This window comes from Pongo abelii, chromosome 20 (assembly GCF_028885655.2).
Source record: "Pongo abelii isolate AG06213 chromosome 20, NHGRI_mPonAbe1-v2.0_pri, whole genome shotgun sequence".
NCBI classification, from domain to species: Eukaryota; Metazoa; Chordata; class Mammalia; order Primates; family Hominidae; genus Pongo; species Pongo abelii.
In genome coordinates, this window is record NC_072005.2 from 62,741,273 (window position 1) to 62,761,294 (window position 20,022).

The 20,022-nt window shown below is 48.7% G+C and overlaps 1 long non-coding RNA gene across 1 annotated transcript; it reads left to right on the forward strand.

The window, feature by feature from the left end:
• Positions 1–1,769: 1,769 nt before the first annotated feature.
• LOC103888697 (uncharacterized) lies at positions 1,770–13,752 on the forward strand. The gene is made up of 4 exons (XR_002912377.3): positions 1,770–2,059; positions 11,488–12,036; positions 12,142–12,305; positions 13,073–13,752. It is a non-coding gene; the product is annotated as an uncharacterized LOC103888697 (long non-coding RNA).
• Positions 13,753–20,022: the final 6,270 nt, after the last annotated feature.

The window sequence follows — 20,022 nt, forward strand, 5'->3', positions numbered from 1 at the left end:
CAGACTTACAATCTCATGGCATCACAAAAGTCAGATCCCATCAACCCTGCCACGTTCTGTTTGGATAGAAGTAAGTCACAAGCCCCTCCCACACTCAAGGGAAGGGGATCTGGCAAGATGGGAACACCAGGAAGGAGGATCATGAAACCGCCTAGAATCTGATGCACTACTCCACACTGGCAGAAAGCTGTGTTCCACTCACTGCTGCCTGTTGGAAAAGCAGTTTTTCTCTTGAGCCTCTTGGCCATTTCCAAGGATAGAGGAGGGAGTTGCCCAGGTGCTACAGCTAGGTGGGAGGAACTGGACCTTCTAAGTGCTCTTCACAAGCCTCCTGTCTCCAGATGTGTACACACTTTCCTCGTTCACGCAGCAAGCTTTGCTGAGGGTGGGATGGGTTGGCAGAATACTGATTGTGGTGAAGTGCTAGGAAGCTGCAGATACAGGCCACCTGCCTCAGTCTGTGTGGGGGGTGGGGAGGGTTTTCTTTTATTTTTTATTTTATTTTTTTTTTTTTTGAGACAGTTTTGCTCTTGCCACCCAGGCTGGGGTGCAATGGTGCGATCTAGGCTCACTGCAACCTCTGCCTCCTGGGTTCAAGCAATTCTTATGCCTCAGCCTTCTGAGTAGTTGGGACTATAGGCGCCCGCCACCACGCTTGGCTAATTTTTGTATTTTTAGTAGCGATGGGGTTTCTCCATGTTGGCCAGGCTGGTCTCGAACTCCTGACCTCAGGTGATCCACCCGCCTTATCCTCCCAAAGTTCTGGGATTACAGATGTGAGCGACCATACCCAGCCTGGCCTCAGAGCTTTGAATAATAGGGATGATACCTTGATTTCTACCCAACTTCTTGTTTCTTATTCTAAATTCCAAAAGTGGAGGATGCAGTAATGATGAGTCTGCAGAAACCCTATAACCCTATGTGCTGGCCGCTGCCCTCAGGCTGATGGTGCAGGACAAAGATCCCTGTTCTCCTAAAATGTATTACCTCCTAATGGAGGACAAATGCGTGAATTGCAGGTGTTCTCACAGCTAAAATGGTAGGTTCGGAAGAGACTAGGACTATTCTATTTTTCTAGACTAGCTATCTTTGAGGTCTGAGAAAAACTTTTTTCTGCACTGCTGTTTTTTCGTCAAGTTCGGGACATGACATACAATGAAAACATCCCCTTCCTACATAGTTTTTTGTTTTGTTTTTAACATTTGTACCACGGGGAGGGAAGAGCATCAGGAAGGCAACGGACCCGGTCCTGGAGGGCAACCGTGGTGAGTCCCAGGCCTCGCACTGCCTGGTGCATCACACCGTGGGTAGGACAGGTGGGGGCGCTGTCTCCCTGCTGATCTGGGCTCTTATCTCTATGAGGAAGGACCCTTTCCTCACCCGTGAGTCAAACGATAGAGAATTCACCTCCACCTGCCCGCCACGCTGTGGCTGGGGTGTGTGTGGAGCTGCACAAACTGATGCTTTGAGCTGCATGGCACAGAACGTCCACCTGACATCACTGAGTAGAAGCTTCCTGAGTCGGTGTCGTGGGAAGGCAATTCAGGGTCAGTGAACCCCGCGGGACACCAACTCCCTGGTTGAGTTTCCCCTGATGCCCGCTGGGTGGCAGCAGAGCGTCATGTTCCCTGAGACCCTCCCGGGAGCAGGGCGGGCCCCTCCCCGCATCCCCGCATCCCCGCATCCCCGCATCCCCGCATCCCCGCATCCCCGCATCCCCGCATCCCCGCATCCCCGCATCCCCGCATCCCCACTGTGGATTTTCTCGCCGTAGGCACTGCTGACAGTGCGGCCGGCCACTTCCACATCGGGGTCCCGCCTGTGGGCTGTAGGGTGTTCAGTGACGTCCCTGCTTTTACCTGCCAGGTGCCTTCCCTCCCGCAGTTGTGACAATCAAGAAAGTCTTCAGACAGCCAGATGTTACCCGGGGCACCAGCCTGAGACCCGCTGGTCCACGTGCCCCAGGGAGCCCTCCCTCACCAGCACACATAGCGGCCTCCCCTTCCCCTCGCTGGACGCGACTAGTTCACAGGAAATCCGTGTCAGCCGTGCTCAGAAGGTATCAGCCACTTTTTGGTTCTATTGGAGGTGACAGCTGCTTAGCAGACACCCAAGAATGTAGGTTTATTCTTTAGCTTTATTCCCCAATGTCAAAATAGAATCACCCAAGATTATCTGGAGGCCCAGGTGTCAAATGAAAATGTGGGTGCTTTGTTCAAAAATTAAGAATTTCAAGATGATTGTGAGTCACTATACTGAGCCGGGGCCCTGGATGAATGACCCAAGCAGCTGGCCTCCGTTGCAGCTGACTGGACCAGGAGCTAGCGTTTGAAGAACAGCCAGTCTTTAAGCTGCCTAATGACCTGTAGGCCGCCTGTGACCAAGGTAGGAGATGAAGTAGGTATCCTTGTTCACAACAGCCAAAAGGTGCAGACAACCCACGTGTCTATCAACAGATGAATGGGTAAACAAAATGTGGTCTGTCCACACAATGAAATATTATTCAGCCATGAAAAAAGAATGCAGGCTGGGTACAGTGGTTCATGCCTGTAATCCCAGCACTTAGGGAGGCTCAGTTGGGAGGCTCACTTGAACCCAGGAGTTTGAGACCAGCCTGTGCAACATGGCGAAACCCCATCTCTACTAAAAATACCAAAAATTAACCAGGTGTGGTGGTACACGCCTGTAGTCCCAGCTACTTGGGAGGCTGAGGTGGGAGGATCACTTGAGCCTGGGAGATCAAGGCTGCAGTGAACCGAGATTTTACCACTGCGGTCTCCAGCTTGGGTGAGAGTGAAACCCTGTCTCATTTGGAGGAAAAAAAAAAACGGGTACAGTGGCTCATTCCTGTACTTCTAGCACTTTGGGATGCTGCAGCAGGCAGGTCACCTGAGGTCAGGGGTTCAAGTCCAGCCTGGCCAACACAGTGAAACCCTGTCTCTACTAAAAATACAAAAATTAGCCCAGGGTAATAGCGTGTACTTGTAATCCCAGGTACGCAGGAGGCTGAGGCAGGAGAATCACTTGAACCCGGGAGGTGGACATTGCAGTCAGCCGAGATGGCACCACTGCACTCCAGCCTGCGCAACAAAGTAAGACTCCATATCAATTAAAAAAAAAGGAATAAAAGAATATAGTAGCGATACGTGCTATGACATGGATCAACCTCACAAACATTATCCTCTGTAAAGAAGCCAGATACAAAAGGCCACTTGTATGATTCCGTTGATGTGAAATGACCAGAAGAGGGAAATCCACAGAGACAAAAGATGAGAGTTTGCCCAGGGCTGGGAGGGGAGCAAGGAATGAATGACTCTTCCTGGTATGGGGTTTCCTTTTGGAGTGATAGATTTATGACTATGTGAATATACTAAAGCATCATTTAATTGTACACCTTAAAATGGATGAATTACATGGTTTGTAAATTATTTTTTTAAAGCAAAAAATGATGAACCAATATAGTTGCCTTCCTCCGAGATCTGATTCAGAATTCCTGAGGAAATAAGGCAGTTAAAAGGCAGGAAATTAGGCTGGAAATTTATTAGACAGCAAAAGTGAAAGATGTGGTGTGCGGAGTGGAGAGAGCTCAGGGTTGTACTTTATGCAGGGGGTGTTATCAGCACAGTATCCAGGGCTTGTGAAGTTTTTATTAGCCTGAAAATCTAGTAGAAACCTGACAGGGTGTGGTGGCTCCTGCCCATAATCCCAGCAATTTGGGAGGCTGAGGTGGGTGGATCACTTGAGGTCAGGAGTTCAAGATCAGCCTGGCCAATGTGGTGAAACCCCATCTGTATTAAAAACAAAAAAATTAGCTGGGTATGGTGGCAGGCGCCTGTAATCCCAGCTGCTTGGGAAGCTGAGGCACAAGTATCACTTGAACCCAGGAGACAGAGGTTGCAGTGAGCTAAGATCATGCCACTGTACTCCAGCCTGGGCAACAGAGTGAGACTGTCTCAACTGGGGAGAGAGCAAGCTTCAGGTTCCTGAGCCCCATGGCCAATTCTGGTATGGTGGGACCCAGGTGAAGCCTGGGAATATGAATTTTAAAAAGCTTTCCTAAGCCATTCTGATGCAAGTGCTCTTCGGATCACACTCTCAAAGCCAGAACTGCAAAAAGGAAGCTCTGAGTGTACCACAAGTGTTGGTCAGAGAGAATACGGGCTGAAGGGTGAGGACCCTGTTTGATGGAGACAGAAAAGAGAAGGAAACTCTCGAGGAGAAGAGCTGAGACAAGTCCTGACTAAGACCATAAATCAGGGGTTGGCAATTTTTTCTGTAAAAGGCCAAATAAGCCAGGTATGGTGGTTCATGCCTACAATCTCAGCACTTTGGGAGGCCAAGGCAGGAGCATCACTTGAGCCCAGGAGTTCAAGACCAGCCTGGGAAATGTACTGAGACTCTGTCTCTACAAAAAATAAACTTGAAAAAAAAATAGCCAGGCGTGGTAGTGCACGCCTGTGGTCCCAGCTACTCAGGAGGCTGAGGTGCAAAAATCACTTGACCCCAGGAGGTCAAGGCTGCGGTGAGCCATGATTGCACCACTGCACTCCAGCCAGAGCAACAGAGTGAGATCCTGTCTCCAAAAAACAGCCAAACAGTAAATATTTTAGGCTTTGGGGACCATTTAGTCTGTTGTAACTGCTCAGCTCTGCTGATACAGGGTAAAAGCAGGCATAGAAAATACAAAGAAAATTTTGTCACTTGCAACATGGATGAACCTGGAGGATATTACATTAAATAAAATGAGCCAGGCACAGGAAGATACAGATGGTCCCTGACTTGTGATGGATTTGACCTTACTTACAACGGTATGAAAGTGACATTCATTCAGTAACAACTGTACTTCGAATACCCACAGAACCATTCTATCTTTCACTTTCAGTATGCCATCAATCACATGAAATAGTCAACACTTCATTATAAAATGGACTTTGTGTTGGATGATTTTACCCAACTGGAGGATAATATAAGCATTAGGAGCAGGTGTAAGGTAGGCTAGGCTAAGCTATGACCTTCTGTGTGTTAAATATATTAAATGCATTTCCCTAGACTGGGCAACATAGTGAGACCCCATCTCTAAAAAAAAAAAAAATTTTTTTTAATTAGCCAGACATGGTGCACAACTGTAGTCCCAGCTACTCAGGAGGCTGAGGCAGGAGGATGGTCTTAACCCAGGAGACCGAGGCTGCAGTGAGTCATGATTGCACCACTGCACTCCAGTCAGGGTGACAGAGTGAGACACTGTCTCAAAAATTAAAAAGCATTTCAACCTGTGTTTTCAACTTATAGTGGGTTTATCAGGACGTAGCCCTGTCGTAAATTGAAGAGCATCTGTATTGTACGATCTCAGTTATATATGGAATCTAAAGTCAAACTCACAGAAGCAGAGAGCAGAATGTTGGTTACCAGAGCCTGAAAGTGATGGCGAGGTGGAGTCTAGGGAGGTGTTGGTCAAAGGATATAAATGTTGATGTTACAGGAAGAGTAAGTTCAGGAGACCTATTATTGTACAATATGGTGACTCTAGTTAACAGCAAAATATCACGTACTTGAAACTTGCTAAGTGAGTAGATGTTAAGTGTTTTTGTTTTGTTTTGTTGAGACAGGGTCTCTCCCTATGTTTGCCCAGGCTGGTCTTGAATTGAGCTCAAGGGATCCTCCTGCCTCGGCCTCCCAAAGTGCAGGGATTACAGGCACAAGCCACCGCACCCAGCCCTGATATTAAGTGTTCTTACCACAAAAAAATAAGCGTGTAAGGTAACGTACAAGTTAATCAGCTCAATTTAGCCATTCCATAATGTATACTTTTTTTTTTATGGAGTCTTGCTCTGTCACCCAGGCTGGAGTGCAGTGGCAGCATCTTGGCTCACTGCAACTCCGCCACCCAGGTTCAAGCAATTCTCCTGCCTTAGCCTCCCAAGTAGCTGGGATTACAGGTGCCCACCACCACGCCCAGCTAATTTTTGTGTTAGGAGAGATGAGTTTTCACCATGTTGGCCAGGCTGGTCTGGAACTCCTGACCTCAGGTGATCCATCTGCCTCGGCCTCCCAAAGTGCTAGGATTACAGGCGTGAGCCACCACACCTGGCTGTAAACATATTTCAAAACAGCAGATTGCACACCATAAATATATATAATTTTTGTCCATTTTGAATTTTTTAAATTAAAAAATGGAAACATTTTGAAGAAAACACAAAAGCAAATGGGTGTGGCTGTGTTCTCATGAAATTTTATTTGCAGAAAGAGGCAGCTGGCTCCATTTGGCCTTTGGGGCATTTTGCTGACCCCTGCTGGAGATGAGAATCTTGCAGACCGGCTTGTCTGTGTTCCCTGTTTGTTCCTCTGTTACCTGCATTTCTGTAAGGGTTATGAGCTGGGCACCAGGGATCAGCGGTGCAATCCTGGAAAGGGGCCTCCTGGCAGCTTGAACAGTTGAGGGTACACAGGACCGCTCAGATTAAGGCCCTAGCCCATCCTCTTGCCGAACTCGCCATGTTGGACCTGCTTGTCTGTGATAGTAGGTTTTATATGTCAACATGCCTGAGCCACGGGGTTCCCAGATCAAGCATTGTTTCTGGGTGTGTCTTGGAGGGTGTTTCTAGTTGAGGTTAGTGTTTGAATTCGTGGACTTAGTCATGCAGATTGCCCTCCCTTCTGTGAGTGGACTCATCTCATGAGAGTCTGAATAAAACAAAAAGGTGTAGAGGAGGGAGTCATTTACCTTGTTTGCTCCCCGCCTGCCTGTTGGAGTGAGGACACCTATCTCCTCCTGCCCTGGAACTGGGATTTGCACCCTTGGCTCCTCTGGTTCTCAGGTCTTTGGACACGGACTGGAACCACCCCACAGGCATTCCTGTTTCTCCAGCCTGCAGATGGTAGCTTGTGAGACTCCTCAGCCTCCACAATCATGTGAGCCAATTCTCATAATAAACCTCTCTCTCTGTTCTGAGAACTGCATCATCAGTCGTGTGCAAATATCAAGTGTATTTACACAAAACTAGATAATACAGCCTACCATACACCTAGGCTATATGGAGAGCAGTGGTATAATCACAGCTCACTGCAGCCTTGAACTACGGGGCTCAAGCCATCCTCCCACCTCAGCCTCCCAAGCAGTTGGGACGGGACTACAGGCATGTGCCACCATGCCCAGCTAATTAAAAAATAATTATTTCCTAGGCCGGGTGCGGTGGCTTATGCCTGTAATCCCAGCACTTTGGGAGGCCGAGGCAAGTGGATCACGAGGTCAGGAGTTCGAGACCAGCCTGGCCAACATGCAGAAAACCCCGTCTCTACTATAAATACAAAAAGCAGCTGGGCATGGTGGCGCACGCCTGTAGTCCCAGCTACTTCAAAAGCTGAGGGAGGAGAATTGCTGGAACCTGGGAGGCGGAGATTGCAGTGAGCTGAGATCACACCACTGCACTCCAGCCTGGGTGACAGAGCGAGACTCCGTTTTATTTATTTATTTATTTAGAGACAGCATCTTGCTGTGTCGCCCAGGCTGGAGTGCAGTGGCACGATCTCTGCTCACTGCAAGCTCCGCCTCCCGGGTTCACGCCATTCTCCTGCCTCAGCCTCCCGAGTAGCTGGGACTACAGGCGCCCGCCACCACGCCCGGCTAATTTTTGTATTTTTAGTAGAGATGGGGTTTCACTGTGTTGGCCAGGATAGTCTCAATCTCCTGACTTTGTGATCCGCCCACCTCGGCCTCCCAAAGTGCTGGGATTACAGGCGTGAGCCAGACTCTGTCTCAAAAAATAATACTTATTTTCTGTAAAGATGGGCTCTCGCTGTATTGCACAGGCTGGAGCCTATTTGCTCTTAGAGCCTATTGTTTTTAGGCTACAAACCTGGACAACATGTTACTGTAGTGAATACTGTAGGCAATGGTAACACAACACTAAGTATTTGTGTATTTAAACGTAGAAAAGTTACAACAAAATACCGAAGAAAATATTTGAAGATGGTATACCTATACGGGGCACTTACCATGAATGAAGTTTGCAGACATGGAAGCTGCTCTGGGTGAGTCGGTGTGTGAGTGGTGGGTGAATGTGAAGCCTGGGACGTTACTCTACGCTACTGTAGACTTTATAAACACTGCACACTTAGGCTACTATAATTTATAAAATATTTTTCTTTCTTCAAGAATAAATTAACCTTAGTTTACTGTAACATTTTTACTTTATAAACATTTATTTATTTATTTTTGAGACAAAGTCTCACTCTTTTGCCCAGGCTGGAGTGCAATGGCGTGATCTCGGCTCACTGCAACCTCTGCCTCCTGCGTTCAAGCGATTCTCCTGCCTCAGCCTCCCGAGTAGCTGGGACTACAGGCGCCTGCCACCATGCCCAACTAATTCTTGTATTTTTAGTAGAGATGGGGGTTTCACCATGTTGGCCAGACTGGTCTTGAACTCCTCACCTCAGGTGATCCATCTGCCTCGGCCTCCCAAAGTGCTGGGATTAGAGGTATAAGCCACTGTGCCCAGCTAACTTTTAATTTTTTTTTTAATTTTTTGACTCTTGTAATAACACTTAGCTTAAAACACAAACAGATCAGACATGATGGCTTACACCTGTAATCTCAGCACTTGGAGAGACTGAGGCAAGAGGATCCCCCCCAGGAGTTCAAGACCAGCCTGTATAACATAGACCCCACCTCTACAGGAAATAATTATTTTTTAATTAGCCAGGCATGGTGGCACATGCCTATAGTCCCAGCTACTTGGGAGGCTGAGGTGGGAGGATCACTTAAGCCCAGTAGTTCAAGACTGCAGTGAGCTATGTTCATACCATGCTCTCCAGCCTGGACAAGAGAGCCAGACTGTCTCTAAACACACGCACACACACACACGCACACGCACACACGTACGTTGTGCAACTGTATAGAAAGATTTTCTTGCTGTATATCCTTATTCTATAATGTTTTTCCTAATTTTTTTAACATTTTAATTTTTGATTAAGAAAGACACACACACATTAGTCTAGCCTGCAGAGTCAGGATCATCAAGATCCTTCTTTTCTAACTCCGTGTCTTGTCCCCCTAGAAGGTCTTCAGGGGCAGTGACATACATGGGGCTGTCTTCCATGACGACAGTGGTTCTGGGTTCCTCCAGAAGGACCTGCCTGAAGCTGCTCTACAATCTTTTTTTTTTTTTTGTAAGGAGGAGTACACTCTAAAATAACGTTTAAAAATTATGGTATACCCAGGTGCCGTGGCTGACAATTATAATCCCAGCACTTTGGGAGGCTGAGGCAGGCAGATAACTTGAGCTCAGGAGCTCAAGACTAGCCTGGGCAACATAGTGAGACCTGTCTCTACCAAAAATACAACAAAAATTAGCCAGGTGTGGTGGTATGCGCCTGTGGTCCCAGCTACTCAGGAGACTGAGGTTGGGGGATCGCTTGAACCTGAGACGTGGAGGCTGCGGTGAGCCAAGATTACGCCACTGCATTCCAGCCTGGGTGACAAGGCAAGACTCCATCTCAAAAAAAAAAAGCATAGTAAATACATGAACCAGTAACATAGTCATTTATTACGATTATCAAGTACTATGTGCTGTACATAATTATATGTGCAATGGCATGATCTTGGCCCACTGCAACCTCTGCCTTCCAGGTTGAAGCGATTCTCCTGCCTCAGCCTCCCGAGCAGAATAGCTGAGACTACAGGTGTGCACCACCATGCGTGGCTAATTTTTTGTTGTTGTTGTTGTTGTTTGAGACAATCTCGCTCTGTCTCCCAGGCTGGAGTGCAGTGACAGGATCTCAGCTCACTGCAGCCTCTGCCTTCTGGGTTCAAGCAATCCTCCTGCCTCAGCCTCCTGAGTAGCTGGGATTACAGGCGCGTGCCACCACGCCCAGCTAATTTTTGTATCTTTAGTAGAGATGGGGTTTCACCATGTTGGTCAGGCTGGTCTCGAACTCCTGACCTCAGGTGATCTGCCTGCCTCAGCCTCCCAAAATGCTGGGATTCCAGGTGTGAGCCACCATGCCCAGCTAATTTTTGTATTTTTAGTAGAGACAGGGTTTCACTATGTTGGCCAGGCTGGTATGTGCTAGACTTTTATACAACTGGCAGCACAGTTGGCCTGTTTACAGCATCACCACACACATGTGAGTTGTGCACTGCGCTGTGATGTTACAAGGCCTATGACAGCACCAGGTCGAAGACATTTTTCAGCAGCATAATCTTATGAGACCATCATGGTCCATGCAGGCCATTATTTGGAATGTCATGCAGCACGTGCCTACACGCGCACATACAGAATATTGGTTTGGCTTCTCTGAAGAACCCTAATGCATTTTCCACACTGGCAGATTGCCTGTCATCTAAGCTACAGCAGCAACCAAATATCATGAATGCTTTTTGGGTTCCTAACCCTAGTTGGGAGTCAAAAGTGACTTACTATGGTTAAGCCCCCAGAATGAGTTGTCAAGCTTCAGGCTTTGTTGATGATGAGGAAGAAGAACCAGGCCCATCTATCAGTTACCTCTATTTGACAGTCACTTGGCTCAGTTCTTTGGCTTGGGGTGTGTATGTTTGAGACAGTCTTGCTCTGTTGCCCAGGCTGGAGTACAGTGGCACCATCTTGGCTCACTGCAACCTCCGCCTCCCAGGTTCAAGCGATTCTCCTGCCTCAGCCTCCTGAGTAGCTGTGATTACAGGTGCACGCCACCACGCCTGGCTAACTTTTGTATTTTTAGTAAAGACAGCGTTTTGCTGTGTTGGCCAGGCTGGTCTTGAACTCCTGACCTCAGGTGATCCGCCTGCCTTGACCTCCCAAAGTGCTGGAATTACAGGCGTGAGCCACTACACCCAGCCTTTGCTCAGTTCTTTGCAGAACTTATCTCCTTCAATCTTCAAAGTAAATATGTGAGATAAACATCATTTACCATCTTTAAAGGATGAAAAAGCTGGAGCTCAGAGAGGTTGGTCTCTTGAACAGGATGGTAAGACTAGTATGTTGCTGACCAGGACCCTAAAATTTTTCCCCTACCACCACCATATACTCTTCATGAGCCATCCTTTCCCAAATAACCTAAACACACACACACATAAAGAAAAAGCACTTGCTATACAAGCAAGTCCAGCTTCAAGACAAGCCCCAGGCTCCACTCACCATGCAGAATGCTGGGCCTAAGCTCCTCCTGTGTGGAGTGCTGAAGCAATCACTACCCTCGATGCAAAACGAGGCCTGTCTCAAATCAGCTTGTGACTGAGGCAAAGGTGGGAGTGGGGAGTGACTATCTAATGGGTACAAGGTCTCCTTTTCAGATGACAAAAATGTTTTGGAACTAGACAGAAATGGTGGTTCTACAACACTGTAAATGTACCAAATGCTACTGAATTGTGCACTTTAAAATGGGTTGATTTTGTTATGTGACTTTTACCAGATGAACAAAAACACTGTCTATCTAACACAAACCCATGCCTTTACATGGCATGTTATATAATACACTTTACCATCCTTTATCCAGGACCACGACTTTTCGTGATTTCACAGACACTGCAGTTATCAAGAATCCAGGTGGTGACAGCAGAGAGCTGACAGAGACCAGCACTTCCCTACCAGCCCTAAGGAAGGTCCAGAATAAGAATATTGACCTTGCCCAGTTGCAGTGAGCATTTCTATATTGCACCAGTCACAGTGGCGAATGCAGCTAAGGAGAGGCAGGTAGATGCAGCCACAGAACCAGACGTGGTCTGGGCAGTGTTTCGTCCCACCAGGAATGACAGTGCATCTGCAGCTCCCAGAGGGCTGACACCCTAGCATCTGCAGCTCCCAGAGGGCTGACACCCTAGATCCAACTGTGAGCAATCATCTTTACTCCCTCATCCAGAGGAAGGAGGCCAGAGGGATGCAGAGCCTCAGCAGCTTCAGCCCAGGCTCAGGGCTGAAGTGGAGAAGCATCCAGGCCAGTTCTGGCATTGGTGGAACCAGCTGGGCTGGGGCTTGCCCCTAGGTAAAAGGAACAGGACCTGTCACTGAGACCACAGGACAGAGAACACTGAGAATATAGACTCAGGTGAGATGCACCATTGAGGCTCGCTTGGTTTCTGAGAACCAGCATGTTGGATTATACCCAGAATCATTGTAATCCTTTGCCCAATTTTCCCATTTTCCCTCCCAGACACAAAATAGGACTTATTTCCCGGCTCCCTGAAAGCTGGGAATGGCCACGTGCCTTGCTGTGGGGGATGAACTGTGAGCAGAAGAAGCGTGTGTCACTTCTGGCTGGAGACTTCAAGAGCAGAACACGATTTGCCAAGTCCCTCTGCCTGGCCACGGCAAATGGTGAGTCCCAGAGAGTTGACAACGTGGAGCAGAGCTCCCCACAATCCACGGCAGGCACGGAACACAAACAAGATAAAACGTTGAGTGTTGTGAGCCCCTGACGTGGGGGCTGTTTGCTTGCAGCATAACCGGTCCTATCCTGACACACACTTGGGGATGGGGGTCACAAACTCAAATGCCAGGCAGGCGATGTGACGGACCACATGGGAAAGAGTGGTTGAGGGCTTGTTCAAACGCAGGTGACAGGCTGGGTGTAGCGGCTCATGCCTGTGATCCCAGCCCTTTGGGAGGCCAAGGCAGGCAGATCACCTGACATCAGAAGTTCGAGACCAGCCTGGCCAACATGGCAAAACCCCATCTCTACTAAAAATACAAAAATCAGGCCAAACGCAGTGGCTCACACCGGTAATCCTAACACTTTAGGAGGCCGAGGTGGGTGGATCACCCAAGATCAGGAGTTCAAGACCAGACTGGTCAACATGGTAAAACCCCATCTCTACTAAAAATACAAAAAATTAGCCAGGCGTGGTGGCGGGCACCTGTAATCCCAGTGACTCGGGAGGCTGAGGCAGGAGAATCGCTTGAACCTGGGAGGCAGAGGTTGCAGTGAGCCAAGATCGTGCCACTGCACTCCAGCCTGGGTGAAAGAAACTCCATCTCAAAAATAAAAATTTAAATTACGGCAAATGCCAAGCTGTTTACCAATCCAGCTGTTCTGTACCTCACCTCCGATTTCTGTACATCATTTCCCCTTTTTATGTCTACAGATCTTGCACCACATGGTTGTGCTGGAGTCTCTGTGAATCAGCTGTGATTCTGGGGGCTGCGTGATTCGCGAATCATTCATTGCTCCATTAAACTCCTTTAAATTTAATTTGGCTGAAGTTTTTCTTTTATCAGAGAGGAAACATGTGAGAGACGTTCCTTCTCTCTCTGCCCAATTTTCCCATTTTCCTTCCCAGGAGGACATAGGGAGAAGGCCGCCGTCCGCACGCTGGGAAGCAGCCCTCACCAGACATGCCAGCACCCTGATCTTGGACTTCCAGCCTCCAGAACTGTGAGAAATGAGTGTCTGTGGTTTAAGACACCCACATTATGTATTCTCTTAGAGCAGCCTAAACAGACTAAGCAGGGGTGTCCAAGGTACAGACTACAGTCATGGGTTCTCAGTTTGTTTGTGGCTGGACCAGTAAAGACCCTTCCTCATCCCTCTTTTCCACTTATCACTAGAGACAGAAACTAAAATCCATGGCTTCCGGCTGCTAAAGGCCTAAAACAGAGCAACAACAAAATAAGGTGGGTTGGACGAGCTTGGTCTACAGCAATATGTTTTATTTGGTTCTCATGGAGGTATTCCACTGTTTTTCTTTCAACATACTGTTGCTGGCTTGAATCATGGAGATATTAAGGAAGAAAGTCTAATAATTATGATGTTACATGTTACTAACAGCTTCTCTATTAAAAAAAAAAAAAATCAGGCCAGGTGTGGTGGTCCATGCCTATAATCCCAGCACTTAGGGAGACTGACAGGGGGGGCGGATCACTTGAAGCTAAGAGTTTTGAGACCAGCCTGGCCAACATGGTAAAACTCCATCTCCAAGAAAAATAAAAATTAGCCAGGGATGGTGGTGCACATATGTGGTCCCAGCTACTCAGGAGGCTGAGGCACAGGAATCACTTGAACCTGGGAGGCGGAGGTTGCAGTGAGCCGAGATCGTGCCACTGCACTGTAGTGTGGGTGACAGAGCGAGACTCTGCCTCAAGAAAAAATGAATAAAAAATGAAGGCCAGGCGCGGTGGTTCACGCCTATAATCCCAGCACTTTGAGAGGCCGAGGTGGGCAGATCATGAGGTCAAGAGATCAAGACCATCCTGGCTAACACGGTGAAACCCTGTCTCTAAAAATACAAAAAATTAGCCGGGCATGGTGGCAGGCACCTGTAGTCCCAGCTATTCGGGAGGCTGAGGCAGGAGAATCGCGTGAACCCGGGAGGCGGAGCTTGCAGTGAACCGAGATCACGCCACTGCACTCCAGCCTGGACAACAGAGCAAGACTCTGTCTCCAAAAAAAAAAAAAAAAAAAAAAAAAATTAAAGCTCTGGCATCGTTAGGTCTGACTTCTTATCAGTGACCACCGTCAGTGTAAGCTGGAAACGGAGCTCCTTTCTCCTGGGCTACAGTGTTCTGGTTTCCCCACTCTGCCATCTTATGCTGGCTCCCTTATTAGCCTGGTGCTCTCTCCAGCCCCGTGGGATGCACTTGTAACCCCGAATCCACCCCATGCACAGAACTGGATGCTTTGGGCACAACTCCCTCTTTTGGCTTTAGTTGAAACACTCATTCCAGGCTCTTCATTTTACAAATGAGAAAATGGGGTTTAGCAAAGAGAAATGAGTTTTCAAACCAGAGGCCAGTGGTTAGGCTGCGCAGCTACCTCTCCTCTCCTCCCTGTGTCAGCAGGGATATTCCGGAGCCTGGTCTGAAACTGCTGAGCTCGAAGGGCTTGGATCCAACAATGCTGATCATGACCACAGAGGTGTGGCCTGGTCACTAGGGAGCGGCTGAGCTCAAGGGGCTTGTGTCTAACAATGCTGATGACCACAACAGTGTGGCCTGGTCACTAGGGAGCGGCTGAGCTCGAGGGGCTTGTGTCTAACAATGCTGATGACCACAGCGGTGTGGAATGGTCACTAGGGAGAGAGCTGAGCTCGAGGGGCTTGTGTCTAACAGTACTGATCATGACCACAGATATGACATGGTCACTAGGGAGAGGCTGAGCTCGAGGGGCTTGGGTCTAACAGTGCTCATTATGATCACCGCAGTGTGGAATGGTCACTAGGGAGAGAGCTGAGCTCGAGGGGCTTGCGTCTAACAGTGCTCATTATGATCACCGCAGTGTGGAATGGTCACTGCGAGCGGCTGAGCGAGGGGCTTGGGTCTAACAGTGCTGATCATGACCACAGATGTGACACGGTCACTAGGGGGCGCCACATCCCGCTTTCCTACCCTAACCGCCTCCTTCCCACTCAACTTTCTTCCAGCTGGGGCGCTTTGCGTTTGTGGCTATTGGTGCATGTGAACAAGTGCTCCTTGCGCCCCGCCCCACGGGGGCCTCTCCCCTGCCGTGGCCCCGCCTAGACCGCGCTTCCTGAACTGCCCTTGGAAGTTCCCCTCTTCCCTCGCGGCTCAGCTTCTCCGTCCACTTACTCGCCCGTGTTTATCGGGCACGCACTCCCTGCCAGTGGCTGTGCTAAGCAAAGGGACACGGCGGTGACCTCGACAGGCACAATCTCTGCCCTCACGGGGAGTGGGAGTGGCTGGGAGGGGACACACACAAATGAGGGCTGAAGAGACAAAAAGAGACCCCTGGGGGTGAGACATGGAGGAAGTCCTGGGCAGGGGCAGGTGTGACAGGCAGCTGTGTGGGAGGTGGGTCCCAGGGGAGTGAGATCCAGACAGACGTGGGCGAGAGGAAGGGGACCCTCCACCCAGCTCACTTCCTGCTCTGAAGGCCGCAGTCTGTATCCCCGAGGGCAGGGACTAGCGTGTCTGCCCCGCTGCATCCCCAGTGCCTGGAGCGGACGACTGGTCAAGGGCAACTCTGCCAGGCGGCTACAGTGTCAAAGCAGCTCGGCGGTGGGGTCCGACTGTCCTGAGTTTGTATCGGGTTCCTCATTTACTGAGCGTGTGATCTAAAGTGAGTGGCTTCACTTCTCTCTGAGCCGGCTTGCTTCTCTGTGACCAGCGACATCCAGCCATGTCTAAACAGTGTGGGCAAAGCCAGGCGGCTGAAATCAGCTTTACTGTGTCTTGTTTTAAGTCCTGGATAAGTCCCTTCCCTCTGAGCCTCCTTTCCCGTCTGTAGAGTGGAGGGTTAAACGAGGTTGTTTTGTTTCGTTTTGTTTTGTTTTTGAGATGGAGTCTCACTCTTTTGCCCAGGCTGGAGCACAGTGGCGCTATCTCGAATCACTGCAACCTGTGCCTCCCGGATTCAAGCAGTTTCCTGCCTCAGCTTCCCCAGTAGCTGGGATTACAGGTGCCCACCCCCACGCCCAGCTAATTTTCATATTTGTAGTAGAGACGGGGTTTCGTCATATTGGCCAGGCTGGTCTCAAACTCCTGACCTCAGGTGATCTGCCCGCCTTGGCCTCCCAAAGTGCTGGTATTACAGGCGTGAGCCACCGTGCCCGGTCTAAACAAGGTATTAATGAAGCACCCAGCACACAGTGGTGCACATTAAACCGTCACCTTGCTCCCCAGAGTCCCAGCTATCAGCCATATCCAAGCCCTCACTGTGGAGAGTAGATAGGAGACAGTCACTTCCTACATTCTTGGGGACATGATAAGCGTCTGACCTCTGGGGAGGGTGATACAGCCGGATCTGTTGGGATCCAAACGCACATTCCCCTTCATCCTGCAGTTCCTGTCAGGACAAGCAGCACAGGGTGTGGGTCAGATTTCATCGGATTCTTCCTGCTGCATTGCTACAGTAGCAGAAGACTAGAAACAGGCAGACTGCACGTCAGTCAGGAATTAAACACTGTGTCTGCACAAAGGAACGCTTTGAAAGTGTTTTTTAAAATAAGAAATGTAGATAGGGCTCTCTGGAACAGTCATAGGTAGATACATAAATAGGTATAGTTGATAGATACATAGATAGCTAAAGATAGATGACAGATAACAGATATAGTACACAAATAGATTATTGAGAGATAATAGATGGTGAAGATAGGAAGATACAGATATGTACTATGGAGGTAGATGATAAATGGATACATATCTATGTAAGTAGATAATGATATACATATATGATATAGATTATAGATGATAGAGACATGGATGGTGTAATGATAATAGATGATAGATGACTGAACATAAATGATAGCTACATATAGATGATAGATATAGATAATTGATGCATAGATGGAATAATAGAAGACAATGGATTGGTATATAAGTGATAATATATGTAGATAGATGTATAGTCGGTAGACATATACATGATACATGATGATAGAGATACATATGCAAGGGGCAGAATAATATGCAAGGAATGCTTTCATTTGATAAATTTGTTTTATTTATTTATTGAGACAGAGTTTCGCTCTTGTTGCCCAGGCTGGAGCACACTTGTTTCTGTTTATTTATTTATTTATTGAGACGGAGTTTTGCTTTTGTTGCCCAGGCTGGGGCGCAATGATACAATCTCAGCTCACCGCAACCTCTGCCTCCCAGGTTCAAGTGATTCTCCTGCCTCAGCCTCCCAAGTGGATGGGATTACAGGCATGTACCACCATACCCAGCTAATTTTTTGTATTTTTATTAGAGACGGGGTTTCTCCATGTTGGTCAGGCTGGTCTCGAATTCCCAACCTTAGGGATCTGCCTGCATCGGCCTCCCAAAGTGCTGGGATTACAGGCATGAGCCACCGCGCCCAGCCTGATAAATTTATGTTTTAAACCCACTTGTAGATTCACTGAGTATTTCAAGGGATAATGCAGGGAGAGGAATGAGGAATCTGGGAGTTGAGATTTGTTAAGTAATCTCTTCCTCAAAGTATCCATTACTTTAAAAAAAAAAAAAAAAAATCTTATTTGTGACCAAACATCAATTGCTGATCCAAATCCCCCTGCCAGAGTCCCCACCAGCCTGAATGAGGCTGTCCGTCCACAGTCTACTTGCTGTCATGGCTAGTGGCCACCCCATTTCACAAGCATCCCATAAGGTACAGATAGACTGGATCTAAGTGTTGGCATTAGATTCTGACTATTAAGCTCTGCTACTTATCAGCTGTGAGAGCCTGGAGGACTATTTAACCTCCCCAAAGCCTCTGTTCCCTTATCTGTAAAATGGGAACAATACCCTCTTCGAAGTGATCGGGAGGCGTTAAAAGGGAATGCGTATGGATTAAACTGAGCGCCATCATCCCAGACTCAGCTGTGGGGGTGGGGGTGAGGGTGGGGCTGGTGGGGGGAATCTCTGTCCGTGGTGCTGAAAGACCGGCGCCAGAAGATAGGGAATTTCTGGATAGACTTGTCCATCAAGGCAGGAGAGGAGGCAAAATCAGTGGTGCCAGAGGCAACTCCGTCCCCATCCACAGCCTCTTTGAGTGGTAGATATGAGGGGAAGGATGGGTGGATGTGTACCACAGACACACACATACCCACATGCACACATTCATACATATGCACAAAGATAGAGATGCACCATCCACACAGACAGACATGCATCCATACATGCAGAGAGACACACAATTCACATGCATGCACTTCTCTAAGGATGGCCTGGAGTACACCAGCCCAAGATGCTCTATAAATAGAAGGTTTTCTGACAGAACAAGTTCAGAAAATGCGGCATGTTATCACCTACCCCTGCCCTGGCCCCTAGCCCCACCCGGTATACAGAATCATAGTGAAAAGCTCTGGGCCGGGTGGGTGTGGGGGGCTAGTTTTATAATTCATCCAGTCAACTAAATCTTGGCTCAGCACCTTCCACCTGCCAAGTACTGTTCTGTGTATGAGAAAACTTCAATTCGGCAGGGCACAGTGGCTCACCCCTGTAATCCCTGCATTTTGGGAGGCCGAGATGGGTGGACTACTTGAGGTCAGGAGTTCAAGACGAGCCTGACCAATATGGTGAAACCCCAACTCTACTAAAAAAACAAAAATGGCCGGGTGTGGTGGCGGGTGCCTGTAATCCCAGCTACTTGGGAGGCTGAGACAGAATTGCTTGAACCCAGGAGGCAGAGGTTGCAGTGAGTCAAGATTGCACCACTGCACTCCAGCCTGGGTGACACAGTGAAACTCCGTCTCAAAAAAAAAAAAAAAGAAAGAAAACTTGAATCCAGCATTTTCCCAGGTTAATTTGAACACAAGATCCTGTTTTCTCCAAACATCTTAACGATATTCCCTGGAACCTACACTCTCCAGGCTACCCTTAGGGAAACAGGGATATATGGAATAAAATCATTTCCAGATAAACGCTGCCTTCAGGCTGGGGAGTAAGCTGGGTGGAGGGTCGACCCCTTTCCACTCACCTGTCTGGCCCTCACTCCCCTGGGATTGCCTGTCACACCTGCCCCCTGCCCAGGACTCCTCCACCTCCTGCCTCCTGAGAGCTGCTTTTTGTCCCTTCAGCCCTTAGCTGTGTGTGTCCCCTCCCAGCCCCCACGACAGCAGAGATTGTGCCTGTTGAGGTCATTGCTGTGCCCCCATGCTTAGCAGACTGCCTCACAGGAAAGAAGTGCCCGATAAACATCTAAGATTCAGTGGATCCTCAGCTCAGCAGGGGGCCGGGGGTGGGGGGCATGGGTGTCAGGACTTTAGATCCAGATTAAGGTTCTACCACTTTACAAACCAGTAGCCTGGGCAGGCTGCTTCCTCTCCTCGTACCAGCTTCAGCAGCAGCAGCCGAGGAATGATGCCGACCACCCAGGGCCTTTGTGAAGACTGGACTCCGTAAGGGGCGTGGACAAGTCTTCGCGTGCCCTCCACCAAAGTGAGCATGAGAGGAATGGGGGCCAAAGGAACTTCTGCCGTCACTGCCAGGGTGGGTTCGTGAGCATGGAGCGGCCGCCCAGCCTTACCTTGCCGTGGGTGAGCAGCTCCAATGCAGGTGCACTACAGGGCTGACGGCAAGTGCCACAAGAAACCCGTGTTCCTTTCTTTACCTGAGACCCACGCCGTGCCCACCAGGCACGGAGCTGCTGCCCAAAACA